At 36.4% G+C, this 27,652-nt stretch overlaps 1 protein-coding gene across 1 annotated transcript in view; it reads right to left on the reverse strand.

Moving 5' to 3' along the window:
- Window positions 1-27,652, reverse strand: part of LOC113111880 (retinoic acid receptor alpha-A) — a 130,873-nt gene that overhangs the window by 67,722 nt on the left and 35,499 nt on the right. The window contains exon 2 of the mRNA XM_026277052.1: window positions 14,408-14,444. The gene's annotated coding sequence lies outside the window, so the exon portion shown is untranslated. The remainder of the gene's footprint in view (window positions 1-14,407; window positions 14,445-27,652) is intronic.

Below are 27,652 nucleotides of genomic sequence, written 5' to 3' on the forward strand. Positions count from 1 at the left end.
ACAACTTATAGCCATCACTTTATTTATGATATAATATTTTATTCATCATACATTCATACATAATTTATAATTTATTAACCCTGTATAAATTGTCATATGAAATAAAAGTCAGATTTTTTTTCTTCTAAAAAATTATTAGGCAAAATAATTAATTTAAAAATTAATACATTTTTCCAAGAGTACAGGTACATCTCAATAAATTAGAATGTTGTGGAGAGGTTCATTTATTTCAGTAATTATTTCAGTAATAAACTCAAATTGTGAAACTTGTGTATTAAATAAATTCAGTGCACACAGACTAAAGTAGTTTAAGTCTTTAGTTCTTTTAACTGTGATGATTTTGGATCACATTTAACAAAAACCCACCAATTCACTCTCAACAAATTAGAATACTTCATAAGACCAAATAAAAAAAAATGGTAAATTGTTGGCCTTCTGGAAAGTATGTTCATTTACGGTACCTGTACTCAATACTTGGTAGGGGCTCATTTTGCTTTAATTACTGCCTCAATTTGGCATGGCATGGAGATGTTCAGTTTGTGGCACTGCTGAGGTGGTATAGAAGCCCAGGTTTCTTTGACAGTGGCCTTCAGCTCATCTGCATTTTTTGGTCTCTTGTTTCTCATTTTCCTTTTGACAAAAAAATAATCTATGGGGTTCAGGTCTGGTGAGTTTGCTGAGTCATTTAACCAACTTTTGGTGCTTTTGGCAGTGAGGGCAGGTGACAAATCCTGCTGGAAAATGAAATTAGCATCTTCAAAAAGCTGGTCAGCAGAAGGAAACATGAAGTGCTCCAAGATTTCTTGGTAAACGTGCAGTGACTTTGGTTTTCAAAAAACACAATGGACCAACACCAGCAGATGACATTGCACCCCAAATCATCAAAGACTGTGGAAACTTAACACTGGACTTCAAGCAAATTGGGCTATGAGCTTTTCCACCCTTCCCCCAGACTCAAGGACCTTGGTTTCCAAATGAAATACAAAACTTGTTCTCAACTGATAAAATGACTTTGGACCACTGGGCAACAGTCCAGTTCTTCTTTTCTTTAGCCCAGGTGAGACGCCTCTGACATTGTCTGTGGTTCAAGAGTGGCTTAACAAGAGGAATAAGACAACTGTAGCCAAATTCCTTGACACGTCTGTATGCCTTGACCCCAGCCTCAGTCCATTCCTTGTGAAGTTTACACAAATTCTTGAATCGATTTTGCTTCACAATCCTCATAAGGCTGCGGTTCTCTCGATTGGTTGTGCATCTTTTTCTTCCACACTTTTTCTTTCCACCCAACATTCTGTTAACATGCTTGGATACAGCACTCTGTGAACAGCCAGCTTCTTAGGCAATGAATGTTTGTGGCTTACCTTCCTTGTGAAGGGTGTCAATGATTGTATTCTGGACAACTGTCAGATCAGCAGTCTTCCCTATGATTGTGTAGCCTAGTGAACCAAACTGAGAGACCATTTTGAAGGCTCAGGAAACCTTTGCAGGTGTTTTGAGTTGATTAGCTGATTGGCATGTCACCATGTTCTAATTTGTTGAGTAAATTGGTGGGTCTTTGTTAAATGTGAACCAAAATCCTTACAATTTAAAGAACCAAAGACTTAAAATACCTCAGTCTGTGTGCATTGAATTTATTTAATACACGAGTTTCAAAATTTGAGTAGAGTTACTGAAATAAATTAACTTTTCGATGACATTCTAATTTATTGGGATGCACCTGTACTTACATAAAATGCACACAAATATATTCTACATCTCAACTAAATATATAAATGCAATACAACAATGACTGAGATATGAATAAATATGCATTCCTCAAAAGTCTTATGTATCATATCTGATTAAAAAAAAATGGTTTGTTTTGTGTGTGTGTGTGGGGGGGGGGCATCTCATGACAATTCACTGAAAACGAGTGAAACAGAAGATGAGAGAGAGAAATGACCTAATTTCAGCAGTATATAAAATATAGTGCATGTGCGTGTAAGAGATGAGAGATCACACATTTGGGAGGGTGAGCGCTATGCTGTCTTAACAGGAGATTGCATGACCTGAATAACCGATGTATGCTTATGATTTTGCCCCTATATGTATGCGTTTGTGATGAGATCATACAGTTAAGAGGTTTGCCCTCATGTCAGCTAATGAAACAAGAGTGTCTGATGACATCATGCAGGATGCTTGTCTTCATTTAAAATACTTTTTTACCACGGTAATCTTTGCTGCATAAGTGATTAGAACACTGCATGTGCGTGGAATCTCTATCTCTTTTTTTTCTTCTGTGCACTTCCTTTTCCTAATTCACTGTGCTCCTCTTTATCTTTTAACAATAATTATTTTTGGAGGGCTTGCGGCAGGGTTATGAACCATTCAGAAATGTTTGGTGAACCTCTTGTAATTTTAGCGTTGTTATTTTTAGTCAGCTACAATATAAGTGTAAGTTTTAACAACACATTTAATTCTTTCTGCACGTATAAACATGTTATCAAAGTCAGACATACAACATTTGTGATTCCCAACCAAGGTTCTTGAACAGGTTGTAAAATGTAGAATTCTTTTTCATATCTAACAGAAATAAATTAACTGAATTTTATGTTTTAAAATCAAGAGTTTTATAAAATAAAATTACTAAAATTATATATATATTTATAAAATCTATCTATCTATCTATCTATCCATCTATTTTTGCAGTAATCGTTTATTCTATTTTAAGTATTTTTTTCTATAATAATCCTGTCCACAATGCCTTAAATAGCTGTCTAAATAGGCAGCTCAGTAGATTTTGAAACAGATCCTCTGGAGAGAGAGAGAGAGAGAGGCAGAGAAAGAGAGAGAGAGACAGAACAAAAGAATAAAAAAAGCAAAAAGCCGCAAGCGAATGAGTGAGAAGTAAATTTAAAATAATGGAGGAAGTATGTGAGAGATAAAGCAGAGAGATGGGCCAGCGGTTTATTGCCTCTAAATGCATTTCTGTGTGTCTCTATCTGTATTGTATTGTGCAGAGAGGGTGACGGCTAAGATGCAAATCGCTTTTCGCCGCAAACAATATTGCATTCCTGTGAGCTTCATCCATCCTAGAGAGAGTGGTGGAAAGGGAGATGGATGGAGCGCTGAACTTTAATCAGGAAGAAGCCTGGAGCGATGGAGACTTGCTTTGGTCTGTGTATTTTTTCTGTGTAGGATACAGATTAATCAATCACACGCACACATACACATACTCATCATGTGACCACGACTGACACTGCGATGACAATCCATCTCATTCCCATCAGCCCTGTTGACGTCCAACTCCCCCACACATCCCAAAATCACATCACACAGTGCAAAAGACAGATGAGGAAAAACAGAATGAGGAAATAATCCCGTCTATGAGGACTTAAAACCCAAAGGACTCTCAAATTGACTAAACACGGTTGTTCTTGTCAACCCTTTTCCATAACAAACACACACACTCACACACCAGCCAATCAAATTCTCTTTAAGTTCTAACATACTTTTCTTTTAACGCATCTCATCCAGCTGGAAAAACTGATCATGCTTTAGGCCCCACCTTTTTTTGTCCACGTTCCCTGAACACAAGAGTCACTTTTGGCTACAACCTCCAAACAACTTGATACATCCAACATAAAACACAAAAGACATACAATATATTCAGCACCCATGGGAACCAATCAAGTTCTGTCTCTAAAGTCAGCTGACCAATATAAATAACTATTTTTTTATTTATATATAGTTATAAACTGTAGTAAGAGTTATATTTTATGTTTATAGTTATGGCCAGTTGCGTTTCTTTCACTTGAAAGTTCGCGGCAGCATGTCCCACCCATATGTTCTGTTTCATATACATAATGGAAGCCTCATAATATTGTGATATTGGTAAATTTTGAAAAATGGTCATTCTGTTTGGACCAATCAGCATGGAGACCAATAATAACACAAGCTTTTTAGAAAAAATCTGCCTTTACCTTCAGTTTTTGCAAAACTCCAAATACGATGGAGTTTGCAGCTGAAATAAACACTTTAAAAGCTTTTCAGATTAACAAATTAATTAAAATAAATACTTATTTTCACATTGTTCCTTGCACAATACTATGTTTTGACCCCCCAAAAACACTTTAACCATAGTGCAGAATAGGTCAACAAATACATTTTGACATTTGCATCACATAGCCAGCTCCATATACATGGCTTTTGTGATATAGTAAACTTGCTCGGTAGTGCACCTCGTACAATGCTTTATTTGCAATGTGGAGGGCTCTGATGAACCAGTCCCATGAAACACGACTCAATAAACAAGCTCAAACATATTTAGATACTAGCTAAAATGATAAAATAGCATGGTTTCTGCATTAAATTTGTTTTTATCTGACATTTGCTTTTCACTCTGTGGTATAGGTTTAACGTAGGGTTAATGTAGGCAGTGTGTTACTTTTAAACATACGAGAGCATTAACCTTTTAACACCAGTCACTGTACATTTCATTTACGAACTTCCACTATATGTGCAAGAACTAGCGTAATAAAACTTTGTCAAATTCACATTCATCAATGTTTCAAATAAACTGAACAAGCTTTTAGCCCCACTCACTGGACATTTCACTTGGAAAGTGTAGAGAAATATGAAGCAATGCAATACAATTTTGCCAGAGTTGCAAAGATTTTTATCATGGAGGTTTTTTTTAAACTGTAGCAAAATCACCTATTGCTTTATTAAAAGTTGACGTAAGACAGAAAAACACACACTAAAAGGACACCGCACTAATGACAGAGTGAAATATTCGACCTGAAGTCACTTACATAAAGACTGAATTACACTAAAACAAAGAGGTGATGTTGTGCTGGTGAAAGCTTCAGCTCTGCGGCGCTCTCTTTCACATTTGCACAAAACTTTCATTAGCGTGGATGGCAGGGTGCGAGAGCAGCCATATCTGTTCCATTAGCGTCGCTCACCATAAATCAGACTAATCTCTCCTCGAGGGCGCACACTAATGACACCGCAACTGCCATCGCCAGCGATACCCTTAACTCACACGCACTGGCGTCTGTCATTACACCACCCGCCCTGCCCACCCCCGCACCAACCCAGATGAGCCAGATGATTGGTCAAGGGATAAGCAGACTGCTGCATACAAGCCACACCCACCCAAGGAGAGAAAGAAAAAAAAACTGCAGAACAGCACTGAGCACAGAAAAAAAAAAAAAAAGCATCAGGGATGATTCATACAAAACTGAACATTCTGTCATCCTTACAATTTCATATCATTGCAAACTCCTTTGATTTCTTTTTCAGTCGAACACAAAAAGAGATGTTTTAGCAGAATGTTAGTGCTGCTCTTTTCCAAATAACAATCATATCGAAACTGCCGCTAGTCAGACTTGGTGTGTGTTGTTTAGTTAGAAGACTTTTTTTTCACAGATGTTTTCCCCTGTTTTGAGTTACTAAATGGTAACTTTATTTGAAGGTTACAAAGTTACATGTTACTTCTCTTTATCATAGTAATAACAGCAAATTATGCATGATTACGAGCAACTAACCTTAATCCAAACCTTAACCTTAACCCTATAGTAGCCTAAGTACATATACTTAACATTATTCAGTACTAATTTGTGGAATTACACTTTAATAACTTATAGTATAACAAAGGAAATGTCCATAAACTTAATAGAAAATGTCCTGAAAAAAAACCCTTCCTTTTCCATTTTTAATGGATTTTAATTGTATTTTATATTTTCTTTTTTGAATTTGATTGGCCGTGGTCAATATATACTTTCTTTACATGGTTAAGAGCACCTTCACCTCAAGGTCAGGGCTAGCTCAACACCTTGGAGGTTGTTAAAAATATAGAGTTTGGAACACGAGTGTGAGTAAATTCTGACATAATTTACATTTTATTTGGGGTTGAGTACATACTCAACCACACGTTACAAACAAAACTAACTACCACAAGCTGAGAGTCCCATAAAAAACTCAACAGGAAACAATATCTTTCCCTCTGATACAACTCTTGATGGATAGCTCAATAGTGCCCAGCGCTGGGTAATGTGGCTGTGTTTTGATTGGGTGCAGAGTGGGCGAGTGATTAGCTTTTAGGATTTATGATTATGGCTTATCAAACAATACACACGGCGTGACCATACTACACACATGCGGTATCATGGGTAATCAAACAGCATGGCTTATCCATTGGGAAATACACACGGCATTGCGTACAAAAGCTCCCAGCATGGGTCGACGGTATTTGAGTGAGGCCCACAACACTCGCAATATCAGATCATATAACAAAATTACGCAATTCTAAAACTGCTCCAATAAGCAAATGATTCACAATGGCACCAGTATCACAGAGCACAACGCTAAGACTGTGAAAATAACTTATAATAGACTGATGTATTGTGTTATTATTTTTTTCTTCCCAAAAATGTTTGCCTGACTGGCCATTTAACAGATATTTCTCTTCTCTAAAATGTAAATCTCACAAGAGTTTTGTAGAACTACATGTATGTACCTACACAAAAAGTACATAAGTTTTATAGTAGAAATACAAAATAGGACCATAATTGGTAACATAATACATCCCTCCAAACTTTGCTAATGCATTCCAGTTCATTCATCACACCGGGAATAGAAAATCCAGCATATTGTGCGATACAGTATCTCACACAGGCTGCTCTCTTGTATAGGTCTACAACACAATTTGCTGTATATATTAGGTCATTTGGGAATTGTACGCATACTGAAAAACTAGCAAATTCAGAACAGTATGCAAACTTATACTGCAGAAATAGTATGAGTAGTATGGTAGTAAGATATTATGTTACAGCACCGCAGAGACACATATGAGTATACACTAAGGGCTCGTTTGCATGGCCCAATGCTTATGTTTAAAACTTTCCATAATAAAAAAATGAATGCTATAAAATTAGGTGTGACAAGGGCTGTTTTAAGACTTAGATTAGAGTTTTGGGCATGTATTTTTCAGGATAGCATATCAAAAGAGTTGTTATCATGACTGTGCACTGTCCCCGGTAACAGACCCCTTATCCTCAATTCAGAAACAAGGGCAAAGAAATTAGGAAGGTAATGTTTTGGAAAGCTAAAGTCAACAATAAAAGGTATTTTACTGCTATAGTTTCCAAATGCAACATGATATTCAATCAGAAATTTGGAAACGCCACTATTGTTTGTTGGGATGTATCCTAATGTACAATACTGAAAAAAATATTGCCAAGTACTGTACTGCATTAGTTGTAATAATGAAATAATAGAGCAATACAGGGATAACGTAATATTATAGGCAAAGCCAGAAGTTAACACCCTGGTTCCCTTGACGAAAAAATCCAATAGTATTTGTTCACTGGCTTTTGGATTTTTGAAGAAAATTAGCTCTGTGATCAATAAAACCATAATTCTTAATTCTTACACACACACACACACACACACACACATATATATATATAGATAGATAGATAGATAGATAGATAGATAGATTCGTTTTAGATTAGTTTCCCTTCAAAAAGAAATATAACAAATAATATCTTTTTATATTCTGTGTCTTTCAAGATTAAATGGAGAGCTGAGGACTCTGTTTCTCAAGTTTCTCCTGAGAAAAAGAGACAAGTAATGTCATGCGTCTCATCTAGTTTCAAAACATATCTCAACAATGTTTCAAACTGTGCGCAGATTTGCCAAGATATCAAAGTCTGCAATCAAAAACCCAAATGTCAACATGAACTAAAATACTTCACGTCAAATTAATAGATTAGTGTGTTATTAGCTTAGCAACAGGCTAAAGCTAAATTCTATTAAAGTCAATTGTGAGACAAGTCTTTTTTGCACTTGCCTAGACAGCAAGACAACTCGAGTTTTGGGACAGAGCTGATATTTCAATGGTGAAAATATGTTTGTGCATGTATGAGAGAAATGTTTGGAGGAGAAAAGAAAAGCAAAGCAGTTAGGAAAGAGAGGAAGGGGGCTGGGGGAAAAGAAAAACAGGACAAGGTCCATTTTTCATCCCTCCTCCCTTGTAGCATTCATTCATCCATCCCCTTTAGTCTGACACAAGCTGAGAGACTAATGTCCATTGTGTCTGAGTATGTGTGTGTGTGTGTGTGTGTGTGTGTGTATTAGAAAGAGTCTAGCATGTTGCTTTATCCGAGGTGAGTTCTTCTCATACGTAAAGACAGACTCTGTTACAAAATGTAGTGAAGCGCCACCCTGCATACAGAGAAGAACCTCAAAATTGATTTTCATTAGCATGCTACTAAGCTATGTTACTCCACAGACCATTTTTTAATTTACTGTTTATTTTAATCATAAAACAAATCTCATCTGGTAGTTGAAAACCTCTACTCGAAAAGTGCCATGATCAAGGTCCCATTCTTGTCCATAGTTCAAGCATGCAGGTCAATATTTTAATATGGTTAAAAGGGTTTTAGTGGTGTGAAAGAACTCCTCTTAACCATGGTAAAATCATGACCAGAATACATTTTGTTGCTTATTATACTGTAGCTTTATTTAGTACTTAGCTCACCTGATAAATTATATGCTTGGAAAACTGATAGCTTTAAACTAGAAACTTAATAATAATAATTATAAATAAATAAAAATTGACCAATTATATGATCTTCAGTCCTACAGTTGTGTCAAAGAAATGGACAGAAGCATGTTTGTGAGACAAAGAATGAGAGAATTGACTGTGTGCTGAAGCATTATACAGCATTCAGCACAAGCCAAGTCCATCAAATCTATAGCACACACACACACACACACACACACACACACACCCTAAAAATCCAAGGTCTTTCTCCAAACTTTTTCTTGATTTTGGAATGAAATCCACTCATCCTGTCCTAGAGCTCTTATGAGACTCGAAAAATCTGTATTACTCCAACTATCATTTGCTGATTGTTGTTTGAGCACAGCGTCACGTATAGTCAATTCCACACACACACACACACACAAACACTTAGAGTAATGTAGGTCAGAATAATACATCAGCTCACAGTCAATTATACACTGTGAGCGTGCATGTGTGTTTACTTGCTGCTGGTTTAATGTGTGGGTGGACAGGAGTCAAACATGTGCTTGAACACATATGTGTTTGGGTGTGTGTGTGTGCGCGTGTTTTTGTGACATATGAGGACATGGGTATGACACAGGTATTACAAGGAGAGGGTGACTTTTGAGGACATATCCCCATTTTTCAAAACGCTTATAAGAATTATATATATATATATATATATATATATATATATATATATATATATATATATATATATATATATATTTTTTTTTTTTTTTTTTTTTTTTTTTTTTTTTTGAGAAAGTAAAAATGCACAGTTTCCTGTGAGGGTTAGGTGTAGGGTTGGTGTAGGGCCATAGAATATACAGTTTGTACAGTATAAAAACCATTACGCCTATGGGATGTCCCCACTTTTCACAAAAACAAACGTGTGTGTGTGTGTGTGTGTGTGTGTGTGTCAATGCCAGTCAGTGAGACCATGTGGTTTAGATTCAGTGAGCTGGTGTCTCTCCAGAGGGAAAGACCTTTACAAACACACATTTCTTTAGTTTACTGCCTGTTCTTTCTCTTCTCTTTCCTGACACTCCTCTGTCAGTGCCATCAATCCATCCATCACCACTGTGAACCCGTAGGAAAGAAGAATAACAACAAATAAGGTCTCTTTAATATCTCAACTGTTTCTCACGTTGAGCCTCTGTCTTTTGACTAAATGGATGTATTTTAAAGAATTACTTTCTTTTTTTGCAAGCAACATATAGAAGTTTAGATGAAGTAAACTAAATGCAGATGCAGTAAAGATGCAGGTCACATAAATCTGGAGGTCACACACCAGCTGAGAAACTGTCAGTGAGACAAATGGGAATGTAAGGGATAGCTCTCTGGACTTTCTTGGATTTTGGTTTCATGTGCTAGTCAGGATCGTGATTTTTCTTTACATTCACTATAGTTACACCATGTGAGTGCATCATCCATTTGCCCTTCATAGACTCTATAAGTGCTGTATTACTTTTATAAAAAGGGATTACTACATCATTAATACATTAAGGACCAATTGTTATCAACATTATTAAACCATTATGACTATGTTTACAGTATTTACATACATTATGCACTGGTAATATTGGTTAATATTATCCTAATCATTGTGACATCAGCTGAAAAGAAAAATATATATATTTCAGAAAAAAATATAATTAATCTCAATGCTCAACATTAATGATGTTTTCTGCTAGTATGTCTGATTTTTACTTTCCTGTTCATATTTTCATTGGCTGCACCAGAAAATAATTGTATTTATTTTGCAGTACAATGGTTGTATGTATGTATGTATGTATGTATGTATTTTTATATTGCTTCAAAAAAAAAGGAAAATAATTCAACTAAAATGTAACTCCATAACATTTTTTTTCTATACATAAAAAATGTATATATATATATATATATATATATATATATATATATATATATATATATATATATATATATATATATATATATATATATATTAACAGATTATGAAAACAACATTTTTGGGGGATTAATGTTCACTGATGAATCATGTATGATACAATAAGACCAAAAACGATGTAATATACTAAAAGGTCATTTCTGATTACAAGCTGATGTGAACAAATGATTGTGCTGATTATTCTCATAGAGTCTCATCTGGTTCTGTTTTATGCTACAATTTCATCTCATCTGTACTCTAAGATATCCTCCTTTACCTTCGTTCTTTGTCCGCTGACTCACATCTCCTGCCTTCCCAATGTGTTTGTGTGTATGTGTGTTAATGCAGGGCCATATATGAGCTCTGTAAAAATCTTTCCATTAGTCTGATACACAGCCATCAATACACTCTAAATCTAATTACACACACACACACACACACACACACACATAACTACTATACAAACAGACATGAAGAGACACAAACTCCAGAAAGAGATAAATGCTGTATAAGGAGCATACTAAGAAGTTTTATCAACATATGTAGCCCATGTATATGTACAGTACTGTTCGCTATCAAAGATATCCCACAGTAGCTATGTTTACATCTACCTATTTTTATTCGCATTTTGGAATATTGCATAACATTTTTCTGAGTAGGATTTGAGTAGGATTTTTTTTTATCCCATCAGAAAACAAAAATGCATAATTTCACATTGAAACACATTTACCGAATAAATTCCTCCATGTGCATTGAAAAAGTCACGTGACTTTCGCTATGAGACACAATAACTTGACTAGCAGCGGACTAATCTTGTTCACATTATCTATATGTTGTTATGGTCATTCTGAATGCCTGATCAAAGTCTGCCAACAAAGTATTTCTGTATAATTAACAGCTGGCATCCGCCTCCAAAAGCAATGACTGCATTTATTGTTTCATCTAAGGCGCAAGTACTGTAATTTATAATATATGAACATTGTTATATTCAGTGGCTTCTCCTAGCTTTCTTAGTGATATTTAATGTCAGTTTACCAGGAAGTGGTGATTTTGTTCTCTTTGACTCATTGGATGGAAACTGTGCTTTTTTTCGCAAATGTTTTATGCAAATTATTCCAGTTTTGCGCATAAATTTAATTTTAATCTCTGGATGGAAACATAGCTCATGTGCATGCAGTTCAGCAGTTAGTAGAAAAAAAACAACAACAAATAATTCATTTTTAAATTTCAATTTTCACACACACACACACACACACACACACACACACACACACACACACACACACACACACACACACACACACACATGCACAAAAATAAATAATAATAATTCAACTTATGATTCAAAATTACTGGAATTACATGCCTGCATTTGTGCAAAACGTCAAAAACAGACAGTACCTACAACCTATACATACATTTCACTGCAGTTTCCAGCTAAAATGAACACTAGTGGCAGTAAAACGGCAACAAAATGTATTCCTTTTCAACATTTTGATTACGGGTTATTATAGTAGCATTTTTTATTACATAACCAGCTCCATATGTATGGCTTGAATGACATAGTAAATGTGCTCAGACGCTCACCTGGTACAGCATTGTCAGTTAGGTTAAAGGTAGGCGGCAGTGTATTTTTTAAATGACAGTACATTAACCATTTAGCACCTTACCAGACATTTCATTTCTGAAATGCTACAAAAAAACTATGTATAAAAGCAGTTTCAGTTTCATCTGAATTAAATGAAGCACTCCTTTTGCACCACTCACTAAATATTTCATACTGAAAGTGTCGCAAATCGTGCCAGAAGCAACATAGTATAATTTTGTAGAAATGTCGCCACAGGCAAATATTTCCAGTGAGCCTGGCTTGGCATTGTTTCCATTAAAGATTGGCATGTTTATATCTAAAGCCCACTTGGATTTGTTCTAGATCATTAGAGGTGGCATTATGGTGCCTTCAAAACCAGTTTGAAAGCTGTTTCCTCAGGAGGTGCCTTAATACAAAAACTCTGCCTGTGAAGTCATTGACTAACTGGGCAGGAAGGCAGCTGCCTTAGGTTTCGGAAACAACTGCCTCTCAACCCCTCCAGCCTAGAGCTGAACAATTACCTCTCCATCACACACACACAACAGACAGACCCTATCAGACAAATGATGCTGGGGTCATGAAGTGTGTGTGTGGCACTCTGCAGAATAATGATAATATCCGATCTGATTTCTTGATAATGGTCATGAAAAAGATTGCATATCTTATTCATACATGTGTGTGCATATGTGTGTAAATATGAAAATAGCAGATCTCTCTGAATACTGATAAGTGCTGCATGTAGATTTGTGTGTTTGAGTCTAAATCACCGGCCCACACTAATGGTGTCAGGGTTCGAGGTGTGGTCCTGACTCTGATGACCGAAGACTGCCCTGCACACTGCCTAAACATTAGTCCTGTATAAAAAACCGCATTAAGAGGACCCCCTCTGAAAACACACACTCTGTTCATTAAGAGAAGAAAAAAGCAACAGAAACATTTAATGGATATTTAATGATGCTTACAAACAAGACAAAAGATATTAAAGAACTATTATTGAACTCCTAAAGACTGTGAATAGTTTTTTCTCATGCAAAAAAAAAAAAAACTGTGTTTTATGAAACCAGTTCTATACCATACTTTTGTTTAAAAAAAAACATGCTCAGGGGTCGTATGATGCAATTTAAATTTTCCTTTCTTTTTGGAGTGTTACAAGGTCTAGGTGCTCAAAGAAGATCTGAAAAGTTGCAAAGACTAAAGTCTCAAACTCTTTATAAAAGTTAAGACTCTGACATGCCCCCCTAAAATGGCTCATTCCAACATGTCTACATCATTATGTGGAAATATTTGCAAAATGCCGCCCAAATGTTCACACAAAGAAAGAAAGCGTAATTTCAGTAACAGAAGTTAGTGTTAATGTCAGGGAGATGCTGTGTGTTTCTAGGCGAAAAGCAAAAGCACTTTATTTGGACTTCCGAAGTAGATGCATTTAGGAATCTTTAAGATTACTTACAACAGAACAGCAACACATTTTATGGACAACCATTTTTTGAACCTAGGAGAGGAGGATTTCTGACTTTGCTACGACAATCTGGCGCTTCTGAATCAGCTACAGTAAGTATGTTTTGTTATTAGTTTAAGTATTACCTATTGAATGCTCAAATGCTGAGTTTTGCGTGTCGCGTTCGTGTGTGTGTAAGAGAGAGAGAGAGAGACAGGGTCAAAAAGTGGAGTCAAGTGACTTAACAGTCCGTGGCTTGTGTACTGCAAACAAATACAAGCTTCATCATTGTGGACATTATTAACTGTCTTTACATTTACTTTGAAAGAAGAAGCTCGCAATTCTGGAAAGCGGCGTTATATTTCCGATGAGTGTTTACGCTGTTTGGCCAATCACAATGAACTGGGTCAGTTGGCCAATCAGAGCAGACTGCGCTTGTCGGAAGGAGGGACTTTACAGAAAACGATGCACTTGAGAAAGGCAGGGCATAGAGGACCTACAGTGATGTACAGTATTTGAAAACGGTGTATTTTTTTTACATTAAAGCAACATATTCTGTTACACAAAATAATAATCTTTAAAAAAGCATTATATGACCCCTTTAATAAATCATCATCATCATCATCATCATCAATTAAATAAACCTTTAAACAGTTAAAATCAGTCGAAATGCATGGCTTAATCCAAGCTGTCAAAAGTTACCTAGTCCTCATGTAAACCATTAATTCTTATTACCTATAACTTATCTTATTTATTCTTAAAACATTAATAATAATATAGTTTGAAGACAAACAAAAGTGTTTCTCCTTCATGATGGAAGATGCTGGAAATAAACATCATAAAACTTGATAACAAAGGGATCTAATGAAGGCTTCACAACCCACTACCACCCAATAATGAAAATCAGTCACTTACCCTCATGTTGTTCCAAACTTGAATGATTTTCTTTCCTCTGCATAAACACAAAAGAAGAGACTTTGAAGAATGATGGTAACAAAACAGCTTTGTTTAACATATTATATACAAAATCATACTGAAACATTTCTCAAAATAACTTGTTTTACTGTATATTTTTAAAAGAAATGATATATATATATAGAAGGACAATGGCTTTAATCCATTTGAAAAAATAATGTATTTTTTTTCAGTGGCCTTTTTACTAAAGAAAGCAATAATATCCATGAAGGTCGTTGTCGTGTGACCTCCTAATTGAAGAGTTCACTTATAAAAAAGAATAAAAAGGTTTTACTTTACAGTTTAACTTTAACCTATTCTCATGTATTTCACTTTTATATCAAATATCGGGATTACATGCAGTCGGTGGACACTTGCATTGCCTACATTAAGTCAAAACTCAAAGTAGTTTGCCTGATTATATTTGTGAATAAATATCAGAATGATCTGAACAGTTATGTAACACAGAAATGTAGGAAATTAAATGAAAGAGATCAAGACATGTCAGAACCCCAACATTAACTGCAAGAACTGGAACTCCAAAAGCATATTGATTATATAATCAAATGTATGTATTTGCTTTTCAATGATTTTTAGAGTAAAACAAACAACTCAGAGCAGTATTCACTGAAACCATTAATATATCTAGAATGCAACAGAATGCAAAACATTCCAGCAATCAAATCAACCTGTTGGTAGTATTGTGTGAGTATTGACAGAAAGCATTAGGCAGATGAATGGACAGTGAATGCACTGTAGTCATGCTCCAGGGAAAGAGTGTTTGTTGGATTGATGGGTCAATAACCACTACACTCCAAGGCATCGTTAGTCGCAATTCTCTGCAATTCCACGTGTAATTCCATCCTCTTAGGCCATTCATTAAGATAAACCAATCAGCTTCCAACTCTGCAGATGACTTTAATCCATTACCGCTCAAAATACAAACCAACGCTGAATATATCACCTGATGTTTGAAATTGAATGCATCTGTTCTTGGAAATCACTGAACATATCACTTGGTAGAAGTGAAGATTTACATGCATATATATATTACTGTAGCTTTTTTTTAATTTACATAAAATCTCTCTCACACTAATGACTTCTTGACTATTGCCCAGTCTCTGACTGTATACTACCGACACCAGTCCACAGGACTTTTCTCTTTAAAGGGGGGGTGAAATGCTATTTCATGCATACTGAGTTTTTTACACTGTTAAAGAGTTGGATTCCCATGCTAAACATGGACAAAGTTTCAAAAATTAAGTTGTATGTTTGAAGGAGTATTTCTGTTCCAAAAATACTCCTTCCGGTTTGTCACAAGTTTCGGAAAGTTTTTTTTTTGAGTATGGCTCTGTGTGACGTTAGATGGAGCGGAATTTCCTTATATGGGTCCTAGGTCACGTCTGCCGGAAGAGCGCGTGCTCCAGTATAGCAGAGCACTCAGAGCACAACAGACTTCACTGATCAGAGCGAGAGCGTCGCGAAATGTCACAAAAGAAGTGTATTTTTGTTTGACGACGGATTTGCGTATCGTTTATTTCTTAAGGATGATACAATCCCAACGAAAAAGGGTCACGATCGTGTGTTGGAACCGCAGGCGGGGAGTAAAACTGCTTCAAATATCTCTGTCTCCTTGTTAGTGCGTCCGCCTCCCATGCCGAGACCCAGGTTCGAGCCCCGCTCGGAGCGAGTCGTTGCTGCTGCTGCTCTCGTTCAGTATCAGCCTCGGGATCTGATTCTGGATCATAAATATACGCTGAATCTGACTGTTATTCATGGTTTGTTTTGGATGTTTCTTTTCCTCACGGTAATGTCACAGCTTCCAAACGCTCTCAACACAAAAGCCTACTGGCGCTCGTGATTCTTTAGCTCCGCCCAAACGTCACGCCTCCAGTCGGTCATGTTTTTCCGGGAAAAATCGGTACAGACTATCTTTCTCTTATGAATATAATAAAACTAAAGACTTTTTGGAGTTATGAAGGATGCAGTACTACTCTATAGGTACTCAAGATTAACAGGATATTGAGTGAAAACGAGCATTTCACCCCCCCATTAAACATGTGTCTGCTGTAGTTCAAAGCCCCTGGAAAACTTTCCTTGGCTTGGATGCATTTATCTGTGTGTGTATGTGAGGTAGACCTGGTAAAAGCAGGTGGGCTGTGACCGATGACCCACTAGAAGACAAATGCTTTTAGCAGGAGGGCTGCTGACATTTATGTTTCATGTGGTAATGGACGATGACCCTCAGGGATCAAGGGTCAACCGTGCAGAGAGTCATTCCAGCACAGAGGACAGCAGCTGAAACTTGAGCCAATCAAAACAGAGCGTGCCGCCAATGTGAACTGAACACTAGTTTCTGACATGCTGTAGCCAGTGTTATTTTAATATCATTGATTTACTATTATAGTTTATGTTTATATCTGAAATTTTATTTAATATTTTTTACTTTTTTTTTACATTTTAGTTATATATATACTGTATATTATTATTATTATTATTTATCAATTACATCATTAAACTACATCATCTGTATTTAATTTTAGTTTATTTAAACTAAACAGAATAAATTAAACGGAAATTAGAAATGTTGCCTTAGCAACTAGTTACAATAAAATAAGCTTAGTGTTTATTTTATTCTATATTACATTTTTGAAAATTATTTTAGTCATATTAATCATTATAACCTTGGATATAGAACTAATCATTAAATAAAATTGTTTAAAAAATGAATGTATTCAAATGAATGTATTCTCAGTATTCATTTCACTTTTAGTGTTTCACAGAAGTAAGAAAGTAATACTGATTTGGAACATTATTAGGATGAGTAAATCATTTTTGACAGAATGTTGACAGAATTTAAGTGAAGTATCCCCTTAAACACAAAAAATGAGACTGACAGAAAGGCAGAGAAAGACAGGCAGATTAAAAGAGGAATTTGGCACTAACAGGGACAAAAGACGGAATGAAGAGGAGAAAGACAGACACAAGCAGTAGAAAAGAGAAGATGGCAAGAAAAACTGCAAACACGCAGAGACAGAGAGAGAGAAGGAGCCAATAGAGTTTGTTATGTAATGTCCACAAAACACTGAGTAGTGTGATCAAAGGCTTTTGCTGCAGAATGAGGCCTAAAGCTCTCTCTCTCACACACTGCCACTCTCTCTCTTTCTCTCTCTCACACACACACACACACAATGCTTTTTGAAAGAAAGTCTTCTTAACATCAAATACAGAGTACTTTACCTCAGAAACATATATGCACTGGAAAATAACCCATTGGAAAGGGGTCTCAACAGTTTCTCCTAGACAGCACATTAGAGCAGAAGTAATTGGTAGCCTATGCAACAAAAAAAGCCTAAGTTATCTTCTGACTGAGTGAAGAGGGAAATGTAAAATAGAAATAACCATAGATTGTACATGGTTAGGAAAAAAAACAAATAGGTTTATAAAAGTATAAAAGGGAGGAGAAAATGCTTCCTTATCTCTCATTGTTGACATAAAAGATTGTGAATCCAGTCAAATTCTACAATATCTATATATCACTTGATAGAAAGCTAGGCAAAATCAGCAGATGACAACATGGAAATAATGTGGGTCATGCCATCATCCTCACACTCACAAATGGATTTTACATATTTCTCTTCGTCAAATGCACTCTCAGAGATTTCTCTAGTGTGCAGGCACTCTAATGGCAAATTGAGACTTATACATACAGGTGCGTCTCTATGGGGTTCAGGTCTAGGAGTATCCTGGCCAGTTAAGCACACCAACACCATGGTCATTTAACCATCTTTTGGTGCTTTTGGAAGTGTAAGCAGGTGCCACATCTTGCTGGAAAATGAAATCAGCATCTTCACAAAGCTGGTCAGCAGAAGGAAGCATCAAGTGCTCCAAAGATTTTTGGTAAACAGGTGCAGTGACCAGCAAATTACATTGCAAACCAAATAATCACAAACTGTGGAAACTTAACACTGGATTTAAAGCAGCTTGGTCTATGAGCTTCTCCAGCCTTCCACCAGACTTTAGGACCTTCATTTCCAAGTTCAATACAAAACTTGCTCTCATCTGAAAAGAGGACTTTGGACCACTGGGCAACAGTCCAATTCTACTTCTCCTTAGCCCAGGTGAGAGTTCAGGAGTGGCCTAACAAGAGGAATATGACAACTGTATCTAAATTCCTTGACACGTCTGTATGCCTCGAGCCCAGTCTCAGTCCATTCCTTGTGAAGTTCACTCAAATTGTTGAAATTCTTTTGCATGACAATCCTCTCTCAATCAGTTCTCTCGATTGGTTGTGCATCTTTTTCTTCCACACATTTTCCTTCCACTCAACATTCCGTTAACATGCTAGGATACAGCACTCTGTGACCAGCAAGCTTATTTGACAATGAATATTTGTGGGTTACCCTCCTTGTGAAGGGTCTCAATGATTGTCTTCTGGACAACTGTCATATCAGCAATCTTCCCCATGACTGTGTATCCCAGTGAACCAAACTGAGAGACTATTTTGAAGGCTCAGGAAACCTTTGCAGGTGTTTTGAGTTGATTAGCTGATTGGCATGTCACCATATTCTAATTTGTTGAGTGAATTGGTGGGTCTTTGTTAAATGTGAGCAAAACACGTCACAATTAAAAGAACCAAAGACTTAAACTACTTTAGTCTATGTGCATTTATTTAATACATGAGTTTTTTTAGTTTAAAATCTGAAGTTGAATTACTGAAATAAATGAACTTTTCCACAACATTCTAATTTATTGAGATGCACCTGTATATTTGATATCTCCTGCTTCTCTGACATCTTTTTACAAGATTTACAAGAGATCCCACCAATGTCTCAAACTGTAGAACTTTCCCTATTCTCCAAATCTAAGTCAGAGATCTTTACAGAAACTCCTAATGAGAACATGAAGTCTTGTGAAATATGCAAGAGCAACCACTAAGCAATAAAATCATACACTGGAAAGCCACATAACAGAGGAGTGGATACACATAGGCTGACGCTTTCATGTGTGTGGGATTTATGACCATCAGATGCCTTTTCAGACTGTTGAAGAAAGCGACTTTAATAAAATGACAAGTTTCCAGACCATTAAAGTTCTTCAGCCGACCAGCGATGACTCACAGATCTTGGAAATAAAATGTTTCTATCTAAACCAAGAAAAGTTTGCTGTTTTAAAGTCTTGCGCATAACACTTTTGAAACAACAATGTAACAATGTAAACTTCTGGATGAAACAATTGCATGAGTTTGGGGCAGGACTATCTGGTTTCCTAACCATTGGCAAATTCATCAAATAGTCATTATTTCAGCACATCTGTTTGGTGGTGCAAAAATTCCTCGCCCTTTTATTTGCAGAAAATCTTGCTATTCTCTTTGTCGTTTTTGCTACACATAAGTTTACAACAGTAGGAATAATATACAGAACTAACAGTGTTTGAAATAATTGACGTCAAACCTGGTGCAACATATCTTGTTGCGCCAGGTTTGAATGTGTGCAAATATAAATGAAATTAAACTAAGCCAATGTTTTTTAGCAAACTACTTTATTCTGTTCCTTGCACACTGTTCAATCAAGTTAAGAGATTTGGGCTACGTCCACTTTTTATTTTCCTCATCTCAAGAAATATCTGCCTCCACAAACTGACACAAAACGATGTAGTATACATGCCAGACCAGCATGTGGCGCTGTAATTCTGCCACAGAGATACACAAAAAATGGAGAAGAAGACTTGGACTATATGCATAAACCTTGTGCGTGGTATACAAACTAACATGGAACTTTGCATTTATTAAAAGACAATCGTTCAGTGTTTGTTCTTGTTTTTGTTGCTGTTAAGTGACATAGCGGTGTCTGACTAGGGGCGAGACGTGGGCTGATGATGTCATGGTTTCAAAAAAATATCGGTTTCACTCTCCCAAAACACCGGATCTGTGTGGACGAAATGCCTATACAATACAAAATTTATGTTTATACAGCGAAACTGTGGACGGGGCCTTAGAATATGCCAACCATTTAAACATTTAAACCAAATGTATTTATATATATTTTATAAAAATATTTTATGGTGCTTTTTTGTTGTTTTTGGAGCCTGATAATACCTGGGCAAATATGTTGTCTGGAAAAGACAACCCTGGTTCACTAGAAAAAAAATCTACTGTGGTGACATTTCTGCAAAATAATACATTTCTTTTTGCGCTTTTTCGCAACTTTTGAAGTGAGTGGTAGGGCTCAAATTACCCTGAAACAGTTAAATGTAACAACATTTTATTTTACTGGTTCTTATATGTATTGGGTTGGTTAAATCAATGTCTGCACTAAAAGATTCATTCTATATTGCATTTAAAAACAACACACCACCTACACACCAATCCTACACTAAACATAAACCATGACGATAACAAAATCAAACATGAGAGAAAAATGCATTTGCTAATACAACCATGTATTTTAGCTTGCTTCGGCAACACTTTTATTGAGTGTTTCGAGTCATTTTTCTTGGGGAATCGAACCTGAGGGCTCCGCATTGCAAAAACAACATCGAGTCCATTCATATTGAGCTGTTTAGCCTAAGTGATGTAAACATGCGCAAGTACACAATATAAACACTACGATAAACAATATAAACACTATTTGTGCAAGAAACTGTCAGAAAATGTATCTTTGTTAATAAATAATTTGCCATGTAATCAGATTTTTTTATATATATTAACATTTTTGTTGTGTTTTACTGCCACTAGTGTTAATTTCGCAATAATATAGCCAGGTAGCGGCATATGTTGTGTTTTACAGAAAAAAAAGAGGATTGGAAGAACATGAGGGTGTGTAAGTGTTTATATAAATTTTTGTTTAACAATTCCATTAGCATGAAGCATTAGAATTTTTGTGCACACAGACTTCAGATGACTCTTAGGCTTACAGAACAGTGAATTGTGTGTAACCACTGCTTCCCACCACTTATCTGTGCTTCGCTTGAATGAAGACTAGTGGTAAATCACAGAATTAAAGACTGAACCAACAAAACCAGATCACATGTAACAGCAGGAAAAATGAAGATAGCACTCTCAGTCCCTCTGTGAGACCTGTCTCAGGCACATGTGTTTTTATTTACTGACGATCTTCAGACAGACTTCTGGGTCTCGGGGTCATCAATCAAATGTCTTTCAATCCAAACAGAAAAGCAGATGAGAGACAAAGGGAGGAGACAGAGGGGGTGGCAGAAGGAGGGATTGGGAGTTGACCTGGGTCCAAAACCCTCGATAAATCAGGACCAAACAATAACAAGCGCAGCCTAATGTGGCCGGGATAATTCATCAACTCAGCACGAGCTGAGACCGGCCTGCTCAAGCCACTGTGGGAAGATAGGATGTTGCTTATCTGAAAGATGAACTGAGTTCAGTGTGTGTGTGTGTGTGTGGGCACTCATAAAATATAAACTCTCTTCAAAAAGCACCTTAGGTTTGTTTTTACTCAAGTCCTCTTGAAAAGAACCAAACAAGTAGATGGACTAGTGACACTGGCCATAAAGCTACGTTGGGCTACTTTAGGTTTCTCAGTCAACTTAATTACATTCAATTTTTTTTTTTTTTTTTTTTATCTGGAAAACAACAATATTATATTTATTAAAATATTAATTACTGTAAATTGCTTAGCACATCTACCCATCTGTCAGCATTACCTTTGTACGATAACCTGTGATGCCCAAAAAAATCTATGCATGTGTGTAAAATTAATTTGAATTCCTCACATGACACATACATGCAAACAAGGAATGAAAAACCTGGTTATTATTATTATTATTATTAGGGCCCAACACCAATGGTGTGGACCCTATTGGAATTGCTATGTTTCTTCTTCTTCTTCTCCAAAGTGAAATACATTTTTGAGGACCTAAACATGCTCCAAAACTCTGTGCACATGTATCAGAACTGGCAATGTACATCTGATATGGGCTTCAGAAGTGGGTGTGGCAAAATGGCTTGATAGCACTACCTTTACACATTCAACAGAGTGCACCTCAAGCTACATTTTACGTACATGTACGGAAATCAGCACACACATGTAAACATGCCATTACCTACAAAAAAAAGTATCCTTTTTTGTGAAGTTTTTGCTAATTCCCCACCTTGTACTTTTAATTGCCACATTCAATTTGGTGAGGGTTATCTTAAGGCCTTTGTGACATTAAATAGCGAAGATCTTAAGTTTTTCGTCAAAGGGCATGTCCCTGGTGACCTGACCATGTTTCGCAATGAAACAAAAAGTTGCTATAACTCAGGCAAGCAATGTCCGATCTGCCACAAACTTCAAACGTTTGATAGGTGTTCTGTCCTGAACACATCTACATGCCCATATCATGTTATAGTCATAGCGCCACCTGCTGGTAACAGGGAGAGACATGTTTAACACTGTTATGGACTCCTAGCAACCTATTAAAAACCATCAACAAGTATTAAAATAGGCTGGCAACATGCTAGAAACATGATAAAACATGCTAACAACACTTAGCTAAGTGTTAAAGCATGCTATTAATGCAGTGAAACACGAAATTGGTGTAACTCAGTCATGCAGTGTCTAATCTGCCTCAAAATTAACATGTTTGATAAGAGTCCTGGCCTGAACACATCTACAGGCCAAGATTCAGTTATAGTCATAGTGCCACCTACTGTCTATAGGAAGTGGCATGTTTAACACTGTGATGCACTAGCAACACAGTGGAATATGCCATTGTGTGCAAAACGTGTTAGAAACATGATAAAACATGCTAGCAAAACTTACTAAGTGCTAAAGCATGCTATTAAAGCCACCAAACAGTAAGTTATTGATGGTTTCCAAGATGTTGGTGTGTCCACACGCAGCAACTTCTTTCTCTTCCGTCAGAACAGAGTTTTTATGTTTTTGTCTTGTGAGTCGCAGTATTTTTGTAAATCTTCATCTCGTGTCCCCTTTGTTAACCTTGCAGCGACAGACTTTGTGTTTATATCAATGATGCTTGGTACTGCAATGCTGTTGCGGTCTGCAAACACTGCTCACCCCTGGTGGAGTTTATGATTATTAAGTGCCAGCTATTCTATCAACCAAGAGAATACACAGCCATACTGCTCGTTGCTGTATACATCCCTCCCAGCTCCAACAACAGCAACAGGAATGTGGCATTAAAAATGAACTGTACCAGCACATCAGTGAGCAGCAGACAACTCACCCAGATGCTTTCCTCATCTTAGCTGGGGATTTCAACTATGCAGACTTAAAGAGTGTGTTCCCAAAAACCCAGAGAGGAGTTTACAAGGGCCTCCCCCTCCACCACCTGGCTGACTTTAGGAGAGCGCACACTCAACATCTTCCTGTGACCATCAATGGTGCAACTGTGGCGAGAGTGAGCAGCACCAAGTTTCTGGGTGTGTACATCACAGAGGACCTCTCCTGGACTGACAACACTGCAACACTGGCTAAGAAAGCACAGCAGCATCTCTACTTTCTCCACAAACTGAGAAGAGCCAAAGCCCCGGCCCCCATTATGTGAACCTTCTACAAAGGCACCATGGAGAGCATCCTAGACTAGCTACCTCACTGTGTTGTATGGCGCCTGCAACACGTCTTGCCGCAAGTCACTTCATAGTGAGAGCACCTGAGAAGTTTGTTGGTGTCTCTCTCCCCTCCCTCCAGGACATTTATGGAACCCGTCTTACTCGCAAAGCCCTCTGCATCGCAGGTGATCCCACCCACCCGTCACACAGCTTCTTCAGTCTGCTGCCATCAGGGAGGAGACTGCGGAGCCTCCAGGCCAGGACCAGCAGACTGTAGGACAGCTTCATTCATCAGGCTGTCAGGAAGCTGAACTGCCCCCCTGCCCCCTATTTTGTCCCAGGCACCACTGAACTCTGAACTCCCTCCCCTGAACTCCTTCCCCTAACTTCACATGTTTGGTAAGAGTCCTGGCCTGAAAACTTTTACATGCCAATATACAGTTATAATTTATAGTGCCATCTGTTGGCAACACCACATTTCATGTTTTACACTAACTCAAACATACCATGTTCAATCTGCACCAAATTTCACAGATTTGATAAAAGTCCTGGTCTGAAGACATCTACACGCCAACGTTCAGTTACAGTTATAGAATATATAAAAATCTACAACATTGAAATATTTCTGTCATTTCTTCAATTTGACAAACACTCACAAAGATGTTAATTAAACAAAGATTGTTGGCATATGTTTAACAAGAAAATGCTATAGTATTTTGTATTCTAACTACTTTAAAATGTAACATTTAATTAAATTTGTTACTTACTCTTTGTAACTATTTGCTAATTTTTTCTAGCTCTCAGTCCATCAAGTGTTTATCTTGAAGGAATGTATTAGATTGTGTACAACAAGATTCATAGTTATAATTTAAATGCATGTGTCTTATATAATACAGAAGGTTTTATAGGGGTAAAGTAAAAGAGTCCCCGTTTTCTGATATTCATGCCACACATACACTCACCATATTTCAAGCTGCAGGTAAAGTGGTCTCCTGAGAGTCATGACAGGGTTGGATTGAAGGTCTATGAGTGTGTAGACAGGGAATGAGCAATCAATACAGACCCATTACGCAGAGGTAGGTGTAGGAGTGTGTGTGTGTGTGTGTGGCTGTTTATTCGAGTCCACATCAATATTTTTCATCCTTTCTCAATATCCTGTTATTTTTCTTTCTCTCTCTCTCTCTCTCTCTCTCTCTCTCTCCCTCTATCTTCCTCTGTTTAGTTTTCCTCATATTACCTATTTTCCCTCTGCTTTATTTCCCCTCTCTTTTTCTGCCATATTCCTCCATGTTCTTCCCTTGTTAGGCCACTCTCTGCTTATACATTTGCAGATTGAGTTCTTGTGACTTCACACTCTTATAACTTTAGTGAGGGAAGCCTGTCAAAAACATTGTAAAAAAATAAATAAAAAATAATTAAAAAGTTGTTAAGTTAAAATTAAAAAGAAATTCTGCTGTTTGGGTTTCAATAAAATAAAACAAAATAAAAAAAGTACAAGGTACTAAAATTACTACTATTACTACTACTATCACTACTACTACTACTAATAATAATTAACCATAAAAACAGGTAACACTTTATTTTGATTGTCCCTTTTGAGCATTCTGTTGAAAATAAGTAACTCTGCACCTTCATCTCAATTAACTCTTATTAGAGTATTAGTAGAATGTCTGCTTAATATCTGCTAAAAATTTATTGTGATGGTCTCCCAACAGACATTCTACTGACTATAAGTAAGTTTGTAAGTACGTGTCAAATTATTCAAACCCTAACCTACTTATACTGTACTAAGGCCCTAATTAGAGTTAGTAGATATGTAGGTGAAATTTTACTTGTAGTCAACAGAATGTGTTAAAGAGACCATCAAAATAAAGTGAATCCTAACAATATTTTTGTTACTTGAACCCTCAGACAACACTTCTCATTTCCATTTAGTTTAACTTTAACTACTCAACCCAATGGAACTCAAATTTATAAATAAAAAGTATAACAATAATTAGATAATTAATTTGAATACACACGGCATCCTAGCTTTCCTCATCTACTTTGTACTTTGTGATCAACAAACAAGAGCTGCACGATAAATCGCGTGTAATTGTCATGCTCATCCCATCAGTAAAGCCGGTTCTGTGATTAATAGTACCAGTAAATCTCCATCACGTGCTTTCAAATGGAAATTATTCAGATGCATTTAATACACTGAGCTGTAGATAACTGACATATTAGGAATGCAATATTGCATAGCTTATCACTGTTAGTGTTAGTATTGATGCCAATTCTGTTTTTGTTAATACAGCACATAGCATTAGTCAACTAAATGAATGTAACATGGCAAAGATGAATGCACTTTTGGAAGTTAAAAGTAAGGGAAATGTCATTTTGAAATTTCTGTTGTCTAATGTGATGTTGTTCATGTTCTTGTTCTTGAAGAAATTTTATTTTATTGCTGTAATTAATTTATAGCAGTAACAAGATGACCTGTTGAATTCATTTTGGAAGCAATGACTGATGTTTTTTAGTCCAGTGCCTGTATATAGGTATTGACCAAGTTTCGAGGCTGTCATATGTGGATCAACTTACTATGTTCTGTATTTTTATCAGTTTCAATATGAAAAATTACTTTAATATTGATTCAATGGATTTGATGCATTTTGAGAAGAAAAAAAAAAAGTATAATGGATTTACTGCATTTTGGGAAAACTTGAAAAATGAAATACCTTGATAAAATGTGTATTATGTGAACAATACAAAGTTGGCAAGTTCTGCTCTCTACTACAATTCACAATTTATTGCTGTTTTTCTTCATGCTTGAAAGAATTTGTCAAGCATACAGTGACATATCCACCTGAGCAGATAAAATACACAAAATGTTATTATAAGTAGAAATTGAATCATTATATACTTCTCCCTTGAATGGTAATGACATTTCAGAATTTCTAAAACCTTAAAGTTACATTTTAACCATTGAAATGTAATGGTTTCATATCTAAACTCGGTCATGTTCTGAGCTCAATCTGTCAAAGATAACATTGCATTACTGTGAAGAAGAGATAACCTTTGACCTTTGAACTGTGGCATGCTGGTATCTGAGCCTCACGGTGATCATATCAGAAGCTTTTTGGGTCGTTTTGCTGAAGTTGTTTACATGTTTGCAGCTTTTTTTTCTGATCACCTGGCTTATCCTTACATATATAATCTCTTAACAAAGTAGATACTGATTTTTTTTTTTTTTTACAATCCCACTCATAGCTATGTTATTCGGGTATGTAAATATAGCTAATTATTCATCTGTTTTATTGTCCACAAAGTTAAAACCACAAGTCTGATCCTTTACAAACATAACAGGCAATCCTTAACAAGCTGTCAGCACAGACAGACAAGAAATGGAAACAAGATGATGGCCAGTAAAAGGTATTCACTGTCATTTCAATGAGGGATGTGTATCATGCTCACAATCACATTTGCAACACAATGTGAGATTGTGCTTCGTCCATGGAAGGACTGGTCAAGATATTCACCAAATACTGCCGCATTCTCAATTTACAAGGCACTCTCGGAAATTTCCTCTATTAATATTTTTACAACCTCTAAAATGTGGCAACGCAACAATCAGTCTCAGTCTTCATCCGAACAAGAGCAACAAACAAGGAACTAAAATAAAGGTACCTTTTTCCCTTAAAGCA

The sequence above is a fragment of the Carassius auratus genome, chromosome 12 (genome assembly GCF_003368295.1).
Source record: "Carassius auratus strain Wakin chromosome 12, ASM336829v1, whole genome shotgun sequence".
Taxonomy (NCBI): Eukaryota; Metazoa; Chordata; class Actinopteri; order Cypriniformes; family Cyprinidae; genus Carassius; species Carassius auratus.